This window comes from Danio rerio, chromosome 10 (genome assembly GCF_052040795.2).
Source record: "Danio rerio strain M-AB ecotype USA chromosome 10, GRCz13ab, whole genome shotgun sequence".
Lineage (NCBI taxonomy): Eukaryota > Metazoa > Chordata > Actinopteri > Cypriniformes > Danionidae > Danio > Danio rerio.
The window spans coordinates 32,475,424-32,494,549 of NC_141030.1; the positions used below are offsets into that span (position 1 = coordinate 32,475,424).

The 19,126-nt window shown below is 35.4% G+C and overlaps 1 protein-coding gene across 4 annotated transcripts in view; it reads right to left on the reverse strand.

Annotated features, from left to right (window-relative positions):
* Positions 1–19,126, reverse strand: part of alcama (activated leukocyte cell adhesion molecule a) — a 113,448-nt gene that overhangs the window by 46,168 nt on the left and 48,154 nt on the right.

Here is a 19,126-nt window from a genome sequence, read left to right on the forward strand (position 1 = left end):
TTTTATTATTATTATTTTATATTATTATTATTATTAATAATGATATAAAATATTATTATTATTATTATTATTATTATATTGTTATTATTGTTATTTATTATTATTTAAATTATATTTTCTTTTAAAATTAAAACAGATGCATTTTAGAAAATATATATATATATATATATATATATATATATATATATATATATATATATATATATATATATATATACATAAAATGAATAAATATAAAGTAGTATAAACTAAAGGTAAACAAAGATGATTTTAATTTAAATTTAATCCAGCTTTTTAAGAATGGAATCTTGGAGCTACAGATGTTAAAACAAGAAACAAGTGTATTTCTAAGTGAATTTAGAATAGTACCTGCAACACAGAAACCTTTGCATTTGCAGCTAAATAATCTTAAATAATCTAAAATAAACCTTAAATGTTCCAATACATTTAAGTATTTGTCTTCTAGGTGCCATTTGACACCAGAAGCCAAATGGAGTCATTCAAATGCTAAAGTGTGTCAAAAGTCTATGCATAATGAAGGGAAAGTGTTTGATGCACTTGCATTCAGTCTCACAACTGGTTGGCACCTCATTTAAACAACCAGCAGTGACCTCATCTATCACACTGCAGAGAGTCTGAGTCCTTCGGTATGATTGTTTGTTCTTAGCACAGCTCTTATCAGCAGGATTCACACAGAGCCGGGAAATACTATAGGGAATTTTAATTGCATTATTTCCACACCTACAAAAGCATTTCAGATTTACACATTTATAAAAAAAGATTATACAATTCTGTTTGTTTAATTAAGCATATAATTGTAAAATTCTGTTTATACATATTGTTATATTTTATGTAGACTACTTTTTGCTGCCTTTGTGAATGAATGTATTTAATGATATTTTTTAGACATTTTCCACAGAAATGCATTGGTGGAAAGCAATAGGAGCCCAATACCACACTGCTTTTTGTTACAGCTGAGCGAACAAAACCAAACCAACAAGGAGAATTTGTTTTCTGTCAAAACTATCAAGTCTCAAAGCCGAGCGATTGGACTTCAAATCACAAAACTCTGCAGGGAAACGATTTCATCCCAAAACATCTCTCAATGGTACACCGGGCCATTCAAAGACTAGGTCGATCTCGCTGAAAGCGTTTCATATTTTGCAGAATGTAATATGTCTGAGGTAATACTGAAAATGTTTGAGCTCACATAAATACATACGCATCAGCAATCCCAGCATCAACAAAACCTAATACTTGTTTATAATGCCAAAAATAAATAAATAAATAATGGTGCATTTTATTTTCCCATAGACAATAAGCCCTGGCCAGTGCAAGTGCTTTGGGCTGCATCAGGAGTGCAAGTGATGATTCACTGTGTCTGAAGTGCTTTTATTGCGCTCACCAAACTAATAGTGCTAATATTCGCTGAGCATTCGTAACTGTCCTCAGGGTCAACCTGCTCCCACTGGGTAATATCACAGCAGAATTTAGCCTCATTCCTGGCGGTGTTATTCAGATGTTTTGTTCTCTTTCCTTTGTTAGAAGAAAGAAATTCACCCAAATGAATGTCGTTTTCATTCCCATGGTAAATAACAGACCTTCTGCTTCTGCCAAAAGAGATCTCAACGGAGAAAAGCATTCACTGCTAACAATCTTTTGCTTTGTTCTTTATTACTTGTTCATTTATTACAATTCAAGATAATGAGTCTGTGATTAAATTCATGTTAGATATTAAAATTCTATATTATTTTGTCTAAATAAATTAATTCTTCCCTTTAAATGCTACAAATTTAACAACTGATATATATATATATATATATATATATATATATATATATATATATATATATATATATATATATATATATATATATATATATATATTTTACTATATGAAAAAATATATTTGAAATAAAAATTAGTGTTTTAATTAATTGTAAATCAACAACAACAAACTCTATTCACATATGGCCAACGTTATTCCAGTATTGTATACTGCAGTTTCAAGGTTTTTAGTCAGTAGATAAAAAAACAATGTTTTTAGAAAAAAAGTCTCTTTATAATCACCAATGTTCCATGTATTTGGCCAAGCACACAATAAAAACATTACAATTGTGAAATAGTATATATGTAATTTATTCATCTGATGGCAACAATTATATTTCAGGACTCATTACTCCATTTTTTTTGGATGAATAGAATGTTCAAAAGAACATTTATTAAAAAAATAGGTTTACCATTCATTCATTCATTCATTCATTCATTCATTCATTCATTCATTCATTTTCCTCCGGCTTAGTTCAGTGCTTAATTTGTAAATGAATAATTCCTAGAACAAAACTAGGAAATAAAAAGTTACCGTTACCGACGTCCACCAAACTATTTTAGTATTTCAAGAACATGATGTCATTAGACAATGATGGTGTAAAAAAAATCACATTTCTGAATGGTCTTATATTATTTTGTGCCATATAACGTTATAGGTCAGTCGTGGATAATAAAAACATAGCTACAAACATAAATCGTATGAACAATCACTATTCAGTTCCCTTCATTATTTTGTGCCAAATAAAAAAACAAATAATTAAATGATTCCCTTAGTCAAATCTTCAAGAAGAGCCCACAGTTGCCTCTTATGTCATGTTTTCTGGCTGACTTGAGATTGCTTTGCTTCTGTCTCCTGCTATCCTGATCCATTTGTGCAGTTTCATCTTCTCAAGATCTCATTTGATCAGGCTCATTATCAGATTTACTCGCTGTTTAAAAAAAAAAAAGAAAATATGTGTGACTACATCTTTGCCCTTTTAAAATTACTAATAATGTTTATGTTGGCCACTATGCCATTGTTTATTTTCGCTGCTTGCTGCGCATAAAACAACATACACCAACCAATGAGCCTGATTGAAACATAAAAAAGCTTATTGGCTGAAAATTAAGCACTTGCTTAATCCCTTTATTCATCAGGGGTTGCCAACGTATCCAGCACATGTTTTAAACAGCGGATGCCTTTTCAGCTGCAACCCAGTACTGGGAAACATCCATACACACTCATACACACCCCATACACTATGACCAATTTAGTTTATTCAATTGACCTATAGCACATGTCTTTGGACTGTGGGGGAAACCAAAGCACCCGGATGAAACCTACATGAATGGGGAGAAAATACAAACTCCACACAGAAATTCCAACTGACCAAGCCGGGACTCAAACCAGCGACCTTCTTGCTGTGAGGTGACAGTGCTAGCCACTGAGCCATCGTGTCGCCCCAATATGTTTATCATATATTTTAATACATTTTCTATCTGAATAATAGTTTTAATTCCCTTTAAATTCCTCTTGTGACCCCAAACTTTTGAACTGTAGCATACATCATTAGCAGCTAAGCTTTTGGGGCTGTTTCAAAACTGAAGTTGACAATTTTGAAATTTCAACAACATTACCAGCTAAAATTGTGGTACTGTGTCAATGCTAATTATCTCAGACCGCTGATCTTGGCACTAGAGCTTGACAGCTGGAAAGCTCTGCTCTCTCCGGTTCCTCTAAATCAGCTCCATGGATTCCAAAGCCCCTCACAGAGAGCAGCAATGCTTGGAGAGAGGGAGGTAAAAGAACTGGCACTGGGGAAATCAATGCCTTCTCCGCTTCGCTCTGCAGCCTGCGATTCATCAAACGGCGCCTGCCGTGCCCATGATCAAACCCAAACATATTAGCGGCTAAACACGAGAGCAGATTGAAGGAGCTTCTCACAAGCACTCAGTGTTTATCTTACTCTGCTTGTGCTCAAACAGACCGTCGAAAGAGCTTTTGGCACCGTCTCGTAACTTCAACATTCTCCTTAATTTAAAACCTGCTGGGCATAAAGCCACCTTGAATACGACTCGACAGTTCCACCATTCTCTGCCAACCGTCAGAATGCGTTGACGTCAGATATGCTTCTGTGACTCTAAAACGTCCTATAAATCTACAGCTTTACGCTAGCGTTCGCCGGCCTGTCTAGGGAGACCTGGGTTGACTTCAGGCTGGCAAAAGATCAGAGCATGGTTAACTTGTAATACTTACTTGCACCTGTATTTGAAAACCATTGCTTTTTCAACACACACTTCAAAAACCACACACACGCCAAAACAGCCAAGTGCATTTTGATCCACTTCAAAACTGTAGTGTTTGGTTGCTTTTTCAGTGGACAGTTTTCATTTGTGCTGTAGAGAAACGCATCAGAGTGATCGCATTTCAGTGTTTTCTCAAACTTTTGTGAAATAATTGAACACCCACATCAACCTTGTCCATTTCTGATCGGATCAACAAAGAAGCTTCTTAATACAAGGTGTAAACAACCCACTTGAACGCAAGCTTGGATTGCTTTATCACTGTTTTTGTTGTTAGCATTTGATGTCTATCAAACATTCATGTAAATGTGTTCGTCTTGTTTTGTCAGGTTTTTAGAATGAGCTGAATTGTAATATTTGTATATTTCACAGCATGCAAACACACCATTGAGCACCACTTCTGAAAATTACAGTGTGCAACTTCCTCATTTACTTTAGCATCCTAGGGAGTTTTTTTTTTTCTTGCGCTGTTGCCTTCGCTTTTCTCACTTGGGGGTTGTTAGACACCATCTTTGTAATTTCTCTCAATTTCCTGCTTTCAAAGAATGTGTTAGACAACGAAATTAAATTTAGAATTTGATTCTGGTTTAAGTTGAACATTTCAGTAGGGGGATACAAGCTGGCACCTCTATCTAACAATCTGAACTAAACTAAACACGAGGACCCATCTTTACTTGCAAAGCAGATGTAATGTGCTTTGATTGGTGTAAACGGCTTTGGAAAACAAGTATGAGGCATTTTGGAGAGCTCAAGTATTGCCCATCATTTCTTATTACGGTCCCACTTTATATTAAGGGTCTCTAACTACTGTGTACTTACATAAAAAAAAAATACAATGTACTTATTGTGTTTATAATGTATTTGAGAACACTTGTGGTGCTTTTGAGCTGGGATAGAGGTTAGGTTATGGACAGGTTTGGTGGCATGGGTAGGTTTAAGGGTAGGTTAAGGTGTAAGGGATGGTCAACAGTGTATTTACAAATGTAATTACAAAAGTTAATTACAGATGTAATTACATACATGTATTTAATCAAGCATAAGTACACAGTAAATACATTTATTTACACAATAAGTAAACTATTAATTCCTATGTAAGTACATATTAGTTAAGGCCACTTAATATAAAGTGGGACCATAATTACTGCTGCATGAGCACTAAAATACCAGATGATCAAAATTTAACCTGGAATGTTATTGCTTCTCTTAAAAACTGTGCTACATTAATGAAGTCTCACTGCATGAAGTATTTATTACAAGTACTATTTTTTTTTAAATTGATCTGCCACCAGTTTTATTAAAAGCACAGTTTGTTCCAGGACTTCAGTTAGAATATTTACATTTTAAAGCAGCTTTCGTTCAATAATGCCTTACACTATGTAAAAGGAATGATGTTTGCTGTGAAAAGGTTTTGAGGCATCCCCGGGGAAGTATTTTCAGCAGTTGCTAATCTATAAAAACCTGCAGAAAGCGTGCTATTGTGGTGTTTTCCTGCCAGCCCCAGACTCTAATTGATTTAAGGCCTGTCTAATTAAAGTAAAGTGAATGAAATGCATCCAGACCGGTGATTTGATGGAATTAATGAAGCTCTGACTAAAGCCAGTAATTGGCTGGAATTCCATTAGGCGTGGATTCCCTCAGACGCGCCAGCTGCAAACACGCAGGGCATGTGCTTTTGTACAGAATCACCCAGCGTGGCTGCAGAGTATTGACTCCCTGTTAGCTTGAATGATACCTGTATCCACAAAGACTAAATCTTCCTCATGCCTGAAGAGAAAGGTTTAGGCTGTGTGAATGCGGGCACACACACATATACACACACAGAAGTAGAACAGACAACAGACTTATTCTATATATACACATAAATAAATAACATCAGTTTTCTATGATATTTAGAATAAATATTGATATACTAAAGCTACACCTATGATTGTAATGTGCTTGTGGTCTAAAAAAACTTAAAGCGATAAAGGCAAAAACAGGTGCATATAACCCAATCTAACATGCTAATTATAACAGTTTTGAACTGCTACATACACACACACACACACAATTACAAAAGCAGCTTTTTTTAAGCAATAAAAAGAGAGCTTGAGTGTGTTTGTATTTCTAAAGAGCTCAATGATTTGTACGTAAGGAAGACGGTAATTAACATCAGTATTTTCCTAAAGCCTCATTAAATAAAAGCTGAGGCACGTTTCTTTGCATGAAAAGCCACAGCAAGAGAGACAGTGAGGTAGTCTGAAGGTTTGACCTGCGGCTCGAATAAATATATAATTAGTGATCCCTCATTATAAACAGCCCACACAGCCAGTCATAACAAACCTAGAGCGAACCCGAACCCACTCCTAGACAAAAATTTCAATTTCAGAAGTTCTGCAAAAAAAAAAGTTGTTGATTGAGAATTCTGTGCCTATAGCGTGTTGAGCCTGATCTAGCAGCTAAGGGCCTCTGAGCACCAGCGCTAATAAAACACAGTGTTTGCATTGGCAAGGTGCTTTCATCTCTTCTAATGCAAGCCTGTTCATCTTCTAAATCAAATATTACTCACTGCCCAGAGCCATAAATCCACACAAAGAGAACGCTGGTATAACCCACTGAAAAATCTGTGTTCTGTCTTCTTCTTCAAACAGGTAAACATCATCCATTTGATCCGAAAATTGATGTCTTTGCAGTTTATTCAGGCTTGCTGATGTTTTGTTGTTGATTTCAATAGTTAAAACTTTTGTATGTGCTTTGCACGTCAGTTGTTTCATTTGTGATAACTGAAAGTAATCAAGAAATGGCTACTACAAGGGGAACCAATGATATATTAATTATTATCAGGAAGTCCCGATCAGATTTTTTTACCCTTAAGTCTGAGTCATTTGATTTTGAGTACCTACAGATACTGAAACACAATCCAATACTTCTATAATACATAAAAAAGAATAAAAAAGAGCGAAGAAACAGATGTTCCCTATTTTTTATTTAATTCACTTTATTTTAACATTCAACAACTCTGTTAACATTATAAACTATAAATAACTGGGTGTGATGTTGGACAATAAACTCAAGTGGGATGTATGGACTGACTGTGTAAGGAAAAAGCTTTTATAAAAAAATAATTGTCTTTTAATGTTGACACCACATTGTTGATCATGTTTTATAGTGCTTTTATTGAAAGTATTGCAACATTTTGTGTAATCAGTTGGTATGGAAATGCTTCTGAGGCCCAGAAGAAGTCACTGGGGAAGGTGGTAACAGCCCATAAATTGTTGGGAATAAAACTTAAGAGCATTGATAGTATATACAAAGAAAGAGTACTAAATAGGGCTGTCAATGATGAGAGACATCCTCTATCAAACACCTTCCAATTGTTACCATCAGGTCATTGATATTGTGTTCCCAGGTTGTAGGAAATAGGAAAAAAATTATCATTTATACACCAAGCAATTTAGTTTTTAAATTCCTCCTTCCTCGGTTGATGGCTAGAAGACTTGATATTTATTTAGAGTAGGGGTTCCATGTTTTTAAATGATTTATATACAGTTGAAGTAGGAATTATTTGCTCCCCTGAATAATTAGCCCCCGTTAATTTTTTCCCCAATTTATGTTTAACGGAGAGAAGACTTTTTCAACACATTTCTAACCAGTGTTCTAATAGTTTTAGCTACTTATTTCTAATAACTGATTTATTTTATCTTTGCCAAGGTGACAGTAGATAATATTTTACAAGATATTTTACTAAGACACTTCTATACAGCTTATCCAAAAAAATTTGCTTAAAGAGGCTTAAAAATTGTAACCTTTAAATGGCTTTTAAAAGAATAAAAACTGCTTTTATTTTAGCCGAAATAAAACAAATAAGACTTTCTCCAGAAGAAAACATAATATCAGACTGTGCAAATTACCTTGCTCCTTATTTGGGAAATATTTAAAAAAGAAAAACTATTCAAAGGTGGGCTAATAATAATAATAAGGCTTGGTAACACTTTACAATAAGGTTCATTAGTTAATGCATTTACTAACATGAACTAATCATGAACAACACTTGTACAGCATTTATTGATCATAATTAAACATTTACTAATGCATTATTAACATCCGAACTCATGCATGTTAATATTAGTTAATGCACCGTGAGTTAACATGAACTCACAATGAACAGCTGTATTTTCATGAACTAAACATTATCAACTAACATGAACAAGCACTGTAGTAAATGTATTGTTCATTGTTTGTTCATGTTAGTAAATGCATTAAGTAACATTAACTAATGAACCTTATTGTAAAGTGTGACCTAAGACTTCAACTGTATATATGTCAAATGTGAAATATTAGAAGTCTCTGTGAGTGTAAGCTGCAAATAAAATTTCCCTATGGGGACAAAAAGTTAACTAACTAACAAACAGAGCACTTCTGTAAGGTAGCTTGAACATTTAAGTAATAAATAACATCAATTCTTCACTTTTGGACTTTAGTGCAACAGTAAATGTAAAAAATCTAATTTAAAAACAAACAACTCAACTTAAAATACCCAACAGCCATTCCAAGTTTACATATCTTACATTTTGCTGTGACAATGTTGTCGTCATCAAATTTATAATACCTTCAGACTGCAGACATACTCGCATTTTCCGCTTCAAGCTGCTTCCAAGTTCTACTTTGCCAACATCTAACCCATAGCGTCTCTGCAACAAAGTGATGTCATATCGTACACGTTGCTGTTTCTGTCAAGAAAGAGGTCTAACTCTGTGCCATCGCTTAACTATAGATGTGTTAAAAAAGAATCAAGTCCTGATCGGGAGGTAACTTCCGATTCTGATCGAGTCTAAAACCGTGTGATCGGGCCCGATTTCCGATCACATGATGGGATCTGGACGTTCCTATATGATTATATTTGTCAGCGTTTACTTTATTTCTTCTAAGCTTTGCTTTTTCTTAATCTATCCATTTGCATTATTGCAAAATAACCCATAATCTGCAAAAATTCATTAACTATATTTCAATTAAATATCCTCACAGTCTTCTTATATTTTGACGGTTTAATTAAACCTCTAGGGTCATTAAAAGGAAATATGGCGCAAGTATTCCCTTTGGAAATCACTTTTGGCCACTACAGTATATATATAGTACATTACAGTACTTTCCCCCTAATTGGCTGACATCTACTGTATATGCTTATTAATACCTCTATATTTTCTGATTAATTGGCCTGGCTGGTATTTTAGTCTATCACTAATCAGGTCTTGCTGAGGAAAAGTCACTTTATTAAATACAGCTGCACCCTTATTAAATACAGTACTCCAATCACGAAGGTACCCTTGCAAACCATATGCACATGAATGGAAAACATCCACCCAGGTTTGTGCCACCATCTGTCTCATCAGTAAGTGCTAGTTTGTTCAGCTTAATTGAGGGATTCGGCCAGTGCATCTGCACAACAACCCCTCTAAAAAAATAGTCATGTCCAGATCACAAACATTTATGCCCAATGAAGGCGATAAGTAAAAATAAAAAGCAGATAATCACCACTTTACATTGACTGGAAAGACGCTGTAGTCTGTTTTTTATAACCTCATCCCTCTCTATTTTGTTAAGCTAGCCATTATTCCATCTCTAAAATGGCATTAAGCGACAGTGCTCTTTGCTGTCAATGGTACACTGACAGCGATGGTCATGCATAAAGCAGCTGGTTTAGCGAGCTGTGTCAGGAGAGTGTTAGCATTTCACAGGCATGGATGTAATCATCTTTGTGATGGGCAACAGCAATTACGGTGCAGGGAAAGAGCATTGTCAAGGGGCTATTTGCTCAACTCCCTTTACTCTCTCATTCTCAGTCTTGCTACCCTTTCAGTGTCCTGACTTCAACTGGGATGCTTTGGCTCTAAAGGTGTTTATAAACTCTCTAAGCTAATTAGCAATATGCTATTCGCAATCAAGCTCATTTCCCTGTTGGAAAATGCATTCATGGTATGGATGCTAGCTAAATCTATGCTAACTGTGTTTTAAAAAATTGTAGCAGGCTTCGAGCTGTTCCAGTCTGATTTTGAACAAGTTTGCTTAGCTAAACGATAAATAAAACACGGGCGGCTATGTTCTAAAACACAGCTACCTTACTGACTTGTTTTTTTTTTTTTTACATTTGCTTTGCCTGATCTTAACTAGTTCAATCTAACCTTCTAATTAATCTAAGTTAACTAAACGCAATCTAACTAATACGTGGTAACTAGACTGGACTGTGCAATAGACAGCTAGGGAATTGCTAGCTGGTTGTGAGAGTGTTCTGTGCTCATGAAAACATTATACAGAAGCACTGTGCAGTAGTTAGTAATGAAGTGGTTGCTAGGGAACTCTTTGTGGTTGCTAGGTTTGCTAGAGGATTGCTAGCTGGTTGCAAGGGTGTTTTGCTAGAACCTTCTGTCTTAATTAAAATGGCATACAGAACCACTACAGTTGAAGTCAGAATAATTAGACCCCCTAAATTATTAGACCCCCTGTTTATTTTTTTCCCCAATTTCTGTTTAACAGAGAGATTTTTTACAGCACATTTTTAAATATAATAGTTTTAATAACTCATTTCTAATAACGGATTTAATTTATTATCTTTGCCATGATGACAGTAAATAATATTTAACTAGATATTTTTCAAGACTCATCTATACAGCTTAATGTGACATTTAAAGGCCTAACTAAGTTAATTAGGTTAACTGGGCAGGTTGGGATAATTAGGTAAGTTATTGTATAAAGATGGTTTGTTCTGTAGACTATTGAAAAAATACCTTAAAGGGGCTAGTAATTTTGACCTTAAAATGTTTTAAAAAAAAAAAATGAAAAACTGCTTTTATTCTAGCCAAAATAAAACAATTAAGACTTTCTCCAGAAGAAAAAATGAGAGATGATATGACATAATATGAAAATTTCCTTGCTCTTTTAAACATCATTTGGGAAGTATATATATATATATATATATATATATATATATATATATATATATATATATATATATATATATATATATATATATATATATATATATATATATATATATATACTGGGGGTACATTTCCCACATAACTCGCGACTAACTATTATAGTACGATGCATCGTTTAGAAAAAGAGTAATGTAGAGAGTATTTCTTACCGTAGTTTCTCTGCCGTAGATATATTGTTTGAACCACGGTAGTTATAATGTAAAACACCCATAATGATGCTCTAAACGAAGCAGAGAAACAACTTTGATGCCTATAATTTTTTTTGTATAAAATTATTGTTTTACACACACGCACTTAAAAACATGCACTTATTTTCAATATTACCAGAAATATATGTAAACGTCACATATAGGGCCAATGTTTCCTTTACAAATATTATATTTCATATTCTATGCTAAAACATAAAAAACACAAAAAGCTAACACACATTATTATTATTATTATTATTATTATTATTATTATTATTATTATTATTATTATTATTATTATTATTATTATTATTATTTTTATTATTATTATTATTATTATTATCATTAAGTAAGATATTATTTATTATTTTAATTTTAATTTTTTACAATTCACTGCAGAAATGTTCTAACCAATAGGCCCATGTCATACTGTAGGCTACAAACAAGTTTCCTAATAAATAACCTACTATAAACTAAAAACATTATTCATTCATTCATTTTCTTTTCAGCTTAGTCCCTCTATTAATCTGGGGTCGCCACAGCGGAATGAACTGCCAACTTATTCAGCATTTGTTTTGCGCAGCGGATGCCCTTTCAGCTGCAACCCATCTCTGGGAAACATCCATATACACTCATTCACACTCATATACCACAGACAATTTAGCTAACCAATTCACCTGTACCACATGTCTTTGGACTGTGGGGGAAACCAGAGCACCTGGAGGAAACCCACGCGAACGCAGTGAGAACATGCAAACTTAAAAGCCTAAATTTATGCTATATATTTTGTTTTCATAAGCTTTGGAGATATAACTTTAATAGGTCACCTATAACTTTCATCATGAGCCATGCCGGCGGTCAAAATTGCATATATGTTTTCAAAGTGCACTACAAAGTCAATATGAAGATCTCTAAAACTGAACTGTAAAAAATACTTTGAAGCGAATTACACCTTAAAGAGATTAATCTAATGCTTTTTTTATAATTCCAAGTTTAAATGTTAGAACGTTCTAAATAAATAGGGGATAGTGGGAAAACTTGAAATACAACACAGCCAGAAACTATGCTTCTAACTACAGCTTTAGAGATGTAGTTGCAAGCGTACAAGTTTGTGACACAGTTTGCGTTGGAACGATGGATTTGGAAAACGGCAAATCAATGAACTATGTTTGTGACGACGGAACTTGCGACCTTAGTTGGCTAACGATGGTTTTAGGAAACACATCATTGTATTGACAATACAAGCTCATTGCCAAAGTGTTTGCTTGGTTGCTAGGGTGGTCTGAGTGGGTGTAATAAAGAAAACACTATGAATTCATTGAAACCTATTACCTTTTATGTGTTAAATTATTTTTGTGAAAGGTTTATTTGGTTCATGGAGATTTAGCTGTCTTTACAGAGAAGCTTGTTCATAAGACTGATTATGCTAATTAAGATGCCCGGTAGCAACAGCAGCAAACCAGCTATGTCTTTTCAGCAAGGCAGAGCTCTTTGACTTCCCTCTGAAATAAGCAAATATTTGCTCTCAGGACTCAAGCAAAGCTTCAGTTCAGGATCCGGGCCAATACTCTGGAAGCAGTAGATGTGTGTCTGATTATGTTCCAATAAATTTGCAACCCCATAAGGGTTGAATCGACCACCTCACAGTGCCTCTGTGTAAGCTTTTCATTTAGACATATGGAAAAAAAAACACACATTCGAGGATCACAGCGCACAACTATAATTGGCCTTCCTCCACGACGGCCGTTAATGACATTTGCTGAGGAGGAACAACGCCTTCAGCAGTCTAATAAACACCACCTAAAACAACTTCATCCCACACTGACAAGAGGAAATCTGCTTTTGCCAAAGCGGCGTCCATACTATTAACTTGACTCTGCTTTTTCAACAAGCCTCTCCATTAGCCTAAAACCATCATGCTGTCAACATAATACCTCTCATTTCTGACTAACCGCATGAAACAATAATGAAGGAAATGAGAAGCGAGATTAAGACTTTGATGGGCTTCCTGTGGATGGAGACTCTCTAATGGCAATGTAAAACTATGTGGTAAAAGATTTCCCGTCCATCAAGGGATGTCTGAACATGGGGCGAGAAAGTAAGTGATCGGTTAATGAGCTGATCTGGAGAAGTTTGCAGACCGCAGTCTGGCCAAGAACAAGAGCAACTCGCTCGTGATGCAAATGCAAACTGGGGATCAATGCCCCTCGCCCACTGAATCTGGTCCCCAGTGCTGTTAACAAGCAAGAAGTAATTGATTAAGACAGCAGGCACACGCAAAGTAATGAAGCACACAAACACACGCCAATGTGGCTACGTGCTCTGAGGCGAACAGTAGGTATACTGAAAAGTGCGGCTCAGTCAAGGGCAGTGTCTTTATTAGGGAAGTCTTCATTACACCGCAGGCGGGCGAAGAAATCAGAGCATCTTTTTTTTTTCTCAACCGGCTCCTTGTAGAGGGCCTCTGGTGGTGCATGCAGGCTAATTGACCCATCCATGGCCCAGGCTTTCAGGAGCGGACGGGCACAGAGCCTGGAGTGCTGAAATAATTGACTTGATGAAATGAAGAGCAGAAACTCTCAGAGGATGGCTGCCTCATCCATGCACAACCTCTGCCTTTCTCTCTCGACTCTTTGTGGTCTGTTGCACTGATGGAGAGTTCACTAAACATTTGCAACACTTTTTTTGCAGCAACAAAAAACATCCAAGTCACTAAACAACTGCAGTCCAATTTATGCAGCTGCTAAATGCGCTTAAACATTTGAAGAATTGAAGTCATTTTAAACTGCTGTTTGCTTGGCCAAAAGGAAACAGGAAGCTTCAGTCACAGAGAGATGCTTTGGTAAAGATTCTATAATCATGACAGCAGTTATCTATCAAATGCTCATCAAAGGAATGTTAAAGTTGGTTGATTAAAATTGGTTGATGAATGAGCTGTCAAGCAATTCTAGGAATCAACTGTTGAGATACAATGGCAGGACACGTGTTTGTTACATTTTCCTCAATGCAAAAACAATCATAGAAGAATATCGTGAGTAGCCTGAATCATAAATGCATGTCTTATTTAAATGTGTTCCTTTTAGAGAATCAGCATCCACATGACAAATGCAACCTCTCACATAAACAACTGGCTGCTAAAGGGATAGTTCACCCCCCAAAAAAAAAAAATCTGCCATCATTTACTCACCCTTTTCTTTATTCTGTTGAACACAAAAGAAAAATGCTGGTTGCTGAGACCCATTTACTTCAATACAGTAGTAATTACTTCCCTCGACTGTAGAATACAATGTGTCCTGGCAACCAGTGTTCTTAAAAATATATATTCTTTTGTGTTCAACAAAAGAAAGAAACTACTAAAAGTAAAAAACCACATGAGAGATAGTAAATGATGAGTTCATTTCCATTTTTGGGTGAACTAACACTTTAACTAATGGCTATTTATTAGTTAATCTTAGTTAATCTATTTATTTACTCACCCTCAGACCATTAAAGACGTATTTTTTCTTGAGGCAAGGGGTTTTATACTGTATATTTCTTTGACTCAAATTTTGATAGCTCTTGACTGTTTTAATCATTTTTTTAAGGACCAGGGATTCCAATATAAATCTTCTTTAAATGTTTTGCTGATGAAAAAAAGTCTTGGCTGGCCTAAGGGTGAGTAAATAAACAGCAATTTCTTTCAGTTGTGGGGTGATTTTTCCTTTCAGGCTACATGCACAAACAAATAACTCTAAATATAGCCAAACGGAATCACACGGTATGTTTTAAAAAGCTACCAAAGCTACTTAAGCTACAAAAAGAAAAGAAAAGAAAAGAAGAAAAATCATTTTATGAGAGTCACTTGTTCATAACACTTGGCACAAGATATTTTTTCAAAAACCGAAAGTAAACAAAAAACAAAAAAGTGATTTTTTTTTTAGTGAACGGAAAACACAGCATGTTTAAAAACTTTAGTCTGGTTCACCTGCACATATTTTAAGCTTGTTTAAATAATTCAGAAGCTCAACCTCTACATATATTAAAGTAACAGCAGAGAGTTTGTTTCACACATAAACCAAATGAATCCGAATCACATTTGGATGAGAATCAAATCTAATGCATGTGAAATTAAATAAAAATATATCAGGACTTTAAGATTGGCAACTGCACCATGCTAATTGTGTTCTCCAGAGATGTGTGTTGGTTTTACAATTTGCATAATTTCTTTAGTGAAGTCGGTGCCAAAACATACTGTTTAGCGTGCAAACAAAGATATGGATGTAACATTGAATTTGTGATTCGTTTAAGTGCGTTTGCCCCTTGACTGATTAGCAAAGCAAGCCATTGCTCTCTTCAACAGGGCAGCACGCTGCTCTCACCTTTAATGCAGACAGCAGCGTACAGACAGACTCGCTCAACAACCCACTTAAACAAATCCAAGCCCTGCAGAGGACCATAGAGACCTACATGTGTCTGACCAGACCTCTTATAATAGACATCAGTATGCACTGAAGTGAAGGTCGAGAGTTTGAGACTGGAACAGGAATACGTGTTGCTATTATTAAGACAGGTGCTTCTTTTGAAAGCATGCCGCTTATTTTCTAGGCACAGTGATGTTGCCTGAGGCATTAAGGTGAAGAGAGGATATGGCCCTTTGTCAGTGCATGGCAAGGACACTTTTCATTGCCATGTGAATTTTTAACAGTTGGGCAAAGTGTTTTTTTTTTTTTTTTTTTTTTGCTACCAAACATTCCAGGATGGTGACACAGTTAAACGTGGCATGCTACACGATCGGGCTTGTAACTTCAACAGTGTCTCAATAGGGTTGAATCTCAGGAAATTTGGCAGACATATTCAGAGGTATTCACTTTATTTCATTCCAGTATTAAAATATGGAAAATAAACATATGCCAGTATTAAAGCAAATAAAAAAAGACTGTCAGATAAGGTACAGAAGCCACATTTATATATGAACAGTGCATTTTACTCTAAGTTATATTGCCAGTTATTATTTTTAAATCTTCATAATATTGATTTTTAGATTGTAATTTCATTATTGAAGCCTGGTAGGTTTCAAAAAGTCTTCATGTGTGTTAAATTATTATATAACAATAAACTAAAACAAAGTTTCTCTCTAAAAGTGAACGAAAGAAGCCATTTAAAGCAGCAAAGAAAATAAAATCCTCCAGATATCTTTTGCATGGGAGTTATAACCTTATGCAAAAGGTTATAATTCACCAGGCACCACAACTAATTATAAAATTGACTTTTATTACATTTCAACTTTAAGCACCTTTTTTGTAATCAAATTTGTCTAAAGTGGGTCTCACAAAGTGTTTTTCATAATTTACAATGAACCACGATTAAGTAAATTGGCCTATTAAACTGACAGCTTTAGAAGTTATAATATTAAATTAAATTGTCAAATTTAACCACATTTAACTTACTTTCTCACTACCATTAAGATGTACTGTACATGTTGAACAAATACTAACTAATGTTCAGATAATTAATTTATATATACACAATAATCTATGGAAAGATTCAAATATATTAAACGTTGTTTGACTGTGTTACATAAATGAGAATCAGCACTGAGAATAATATCTAAGCCATCATAATAAAACATTTAAATTACAGTAATGAAGGCAATAAGTGTTGTCATGTAAGTCAAAGACAGCAATTTTATTTACATGGAAAGTTAAGTGTCTTTTTTAAATAAATCTGTTAAGATAAAATGTTAAAACACAGGTCAAATAATGTTCCATTATTATTCAACTTACACAGATTTTAAATATCTTTTTGACTAACGGGTAAGACCTAGTGGTTTGTAGCATAATGTCAAATGATAAACCTTTTGGTAAGCTTATCGTCATCAAATGATGCTTGTTTTTCTTTGGTATACTGTATACACTCATCTGCTGCTTAGGTATATATGAGGTATGTCTTTGTATTAGGTACACCTTACTAGTACATGGTTGGTTAATTCTTTGTGGCATAGATTCAACAAGGTACTAGAAATATTCCTCAGAGATTTTGCTCCATATTGACATGATAGCATCATGCAGTTGCTGCAGATTTGTCAGCTGCACATCCATGATGTGATTTTCTGTTCCACCACATTCCAAAGGTTATTGGACTATTGGACTGAGATCTGGTGACTGTGGAGGCCATTAGAGTATAGTGAACTCATTGTCATGTTTAAAAAAAAAATCAGCCTGAGATGATTTGCGCTTTATGACATGGTGCACTATACTACTGTAAGTAGCCATCAGAAGATGGGTACACTGATGTCATAAAGGGATGGATATGGTCAGCAGCAATTCTCAGGTAGGCTGTGGCATTGACATGATGCTCAATTGTCACTAATGGGCCCAAAGTGTGCCGAGAAAAAATCCCCCACACCATTACACCATTTTTTCCAATATTCTATTGTCCCATTTTGGTGAGCCTGTGTGAATTGTAGCCTCAGTTTCCTGTTCTTAGCGGACAGAAGTGGCACCCGTTTTGGTCTTCTGCTGCTGTAGTCCATCCACCTCAAGGTTGGGCGTGTTGTGTGTTCAGAAATGCTCTTCTGCACACCTTGGTTGTAACGGTTATTTGAGTACTGTTGCCTTTCTATAAACTCAAACCATGGCCATTCTCCTTAGACCCCTGGTATCAATAGGGCATTTGTGCCCACAGAACTGCCACTCACAGAATATTTTCTCTTTTTCTGACCATTCTCCGTAAACCATAGAGATGGTTGTGCGTGAAACTCCCAGTAGATCAGAAGTTTATGAAATACTCAGACCAGCCTGTCTGGCACCAACAACCATGTCATGTTTAAATTCACTTAAATCCTCTTACTCCCCCATTTCGATGCTCGGTTTCAACTGCAGCAGACCGTCTTGACCAATGTCCTTTCCATATGCATTTAGTTACTGCCATGTGATTGACTAATTAAAACAAGCAGTTGGACTGGTGTACCTAATGATGAGGCCAGAGAGTGTAAAACACACTGGACAACATTTTAGTAGATGTACATCTTATTTTATACAAAATGTATAACAGTCGTTATATTTTGATCAGAAAATTACTTTTGTTTGCTCATTCTTTTAATGTTTTTTTTTTTTCCATTTTGACCCCATATACTGTAGCTATTGTTTTATTTATGCCAAATATCATATCTTTTGTTTATTTTTGGGTAGAGTCTGACCTGGATATAACTGTGAAATTACCCGAACACACCTGTAAACGCTAGATGTGTACAGGCAATAGAGATAAACAAAGAAAAAAAGGCACACAGACAGAGTCGATTCATCTCTATGCAAAGCTTGTGCTTCACCGAACAGGTGGCAGGGAGTCTGAGGTACAGCGACATGGACGTGAAAGGGCGAGAAACACTATAATTGCTCTAACCATGTTAAGAGTCGCTTTCTCAATAGCACTGCCAGCAACTCATGCCCAAAAGGGCTTATCTGGCAGGGAAGACGCAATATCTGCCATGCTGAGCTAACCAAACCAACTTACTCAATTCAAGCAGATTACAGAATTTCTATAGGAAAGCCTTGGGGGCTGTATAACAGGACAAATTGAGCAAACCGACCCAAATGACTATTATATGAGTCAATACGATTTTTTTTAGCCATATGACTACAGTGATAACACTCGCTTGTGCAACCTTGGGCAGTATACTCCAGAGAGCCAATCCCATGCAAACAGAAATCAATGCAAACGTTTTTCAGTTGTGCTTTCTTGGGTTTCAGGATTGTGCTTGGTCCGACATCACTATGTGAGGGAGAAAAAAGGAAAAGTATGCGCAGAGCTGGAATTAAGGGTTTTTGTTCATTGGACACAGAGAGAAAAGTAGAGAGGAACAGCAGTGAACGT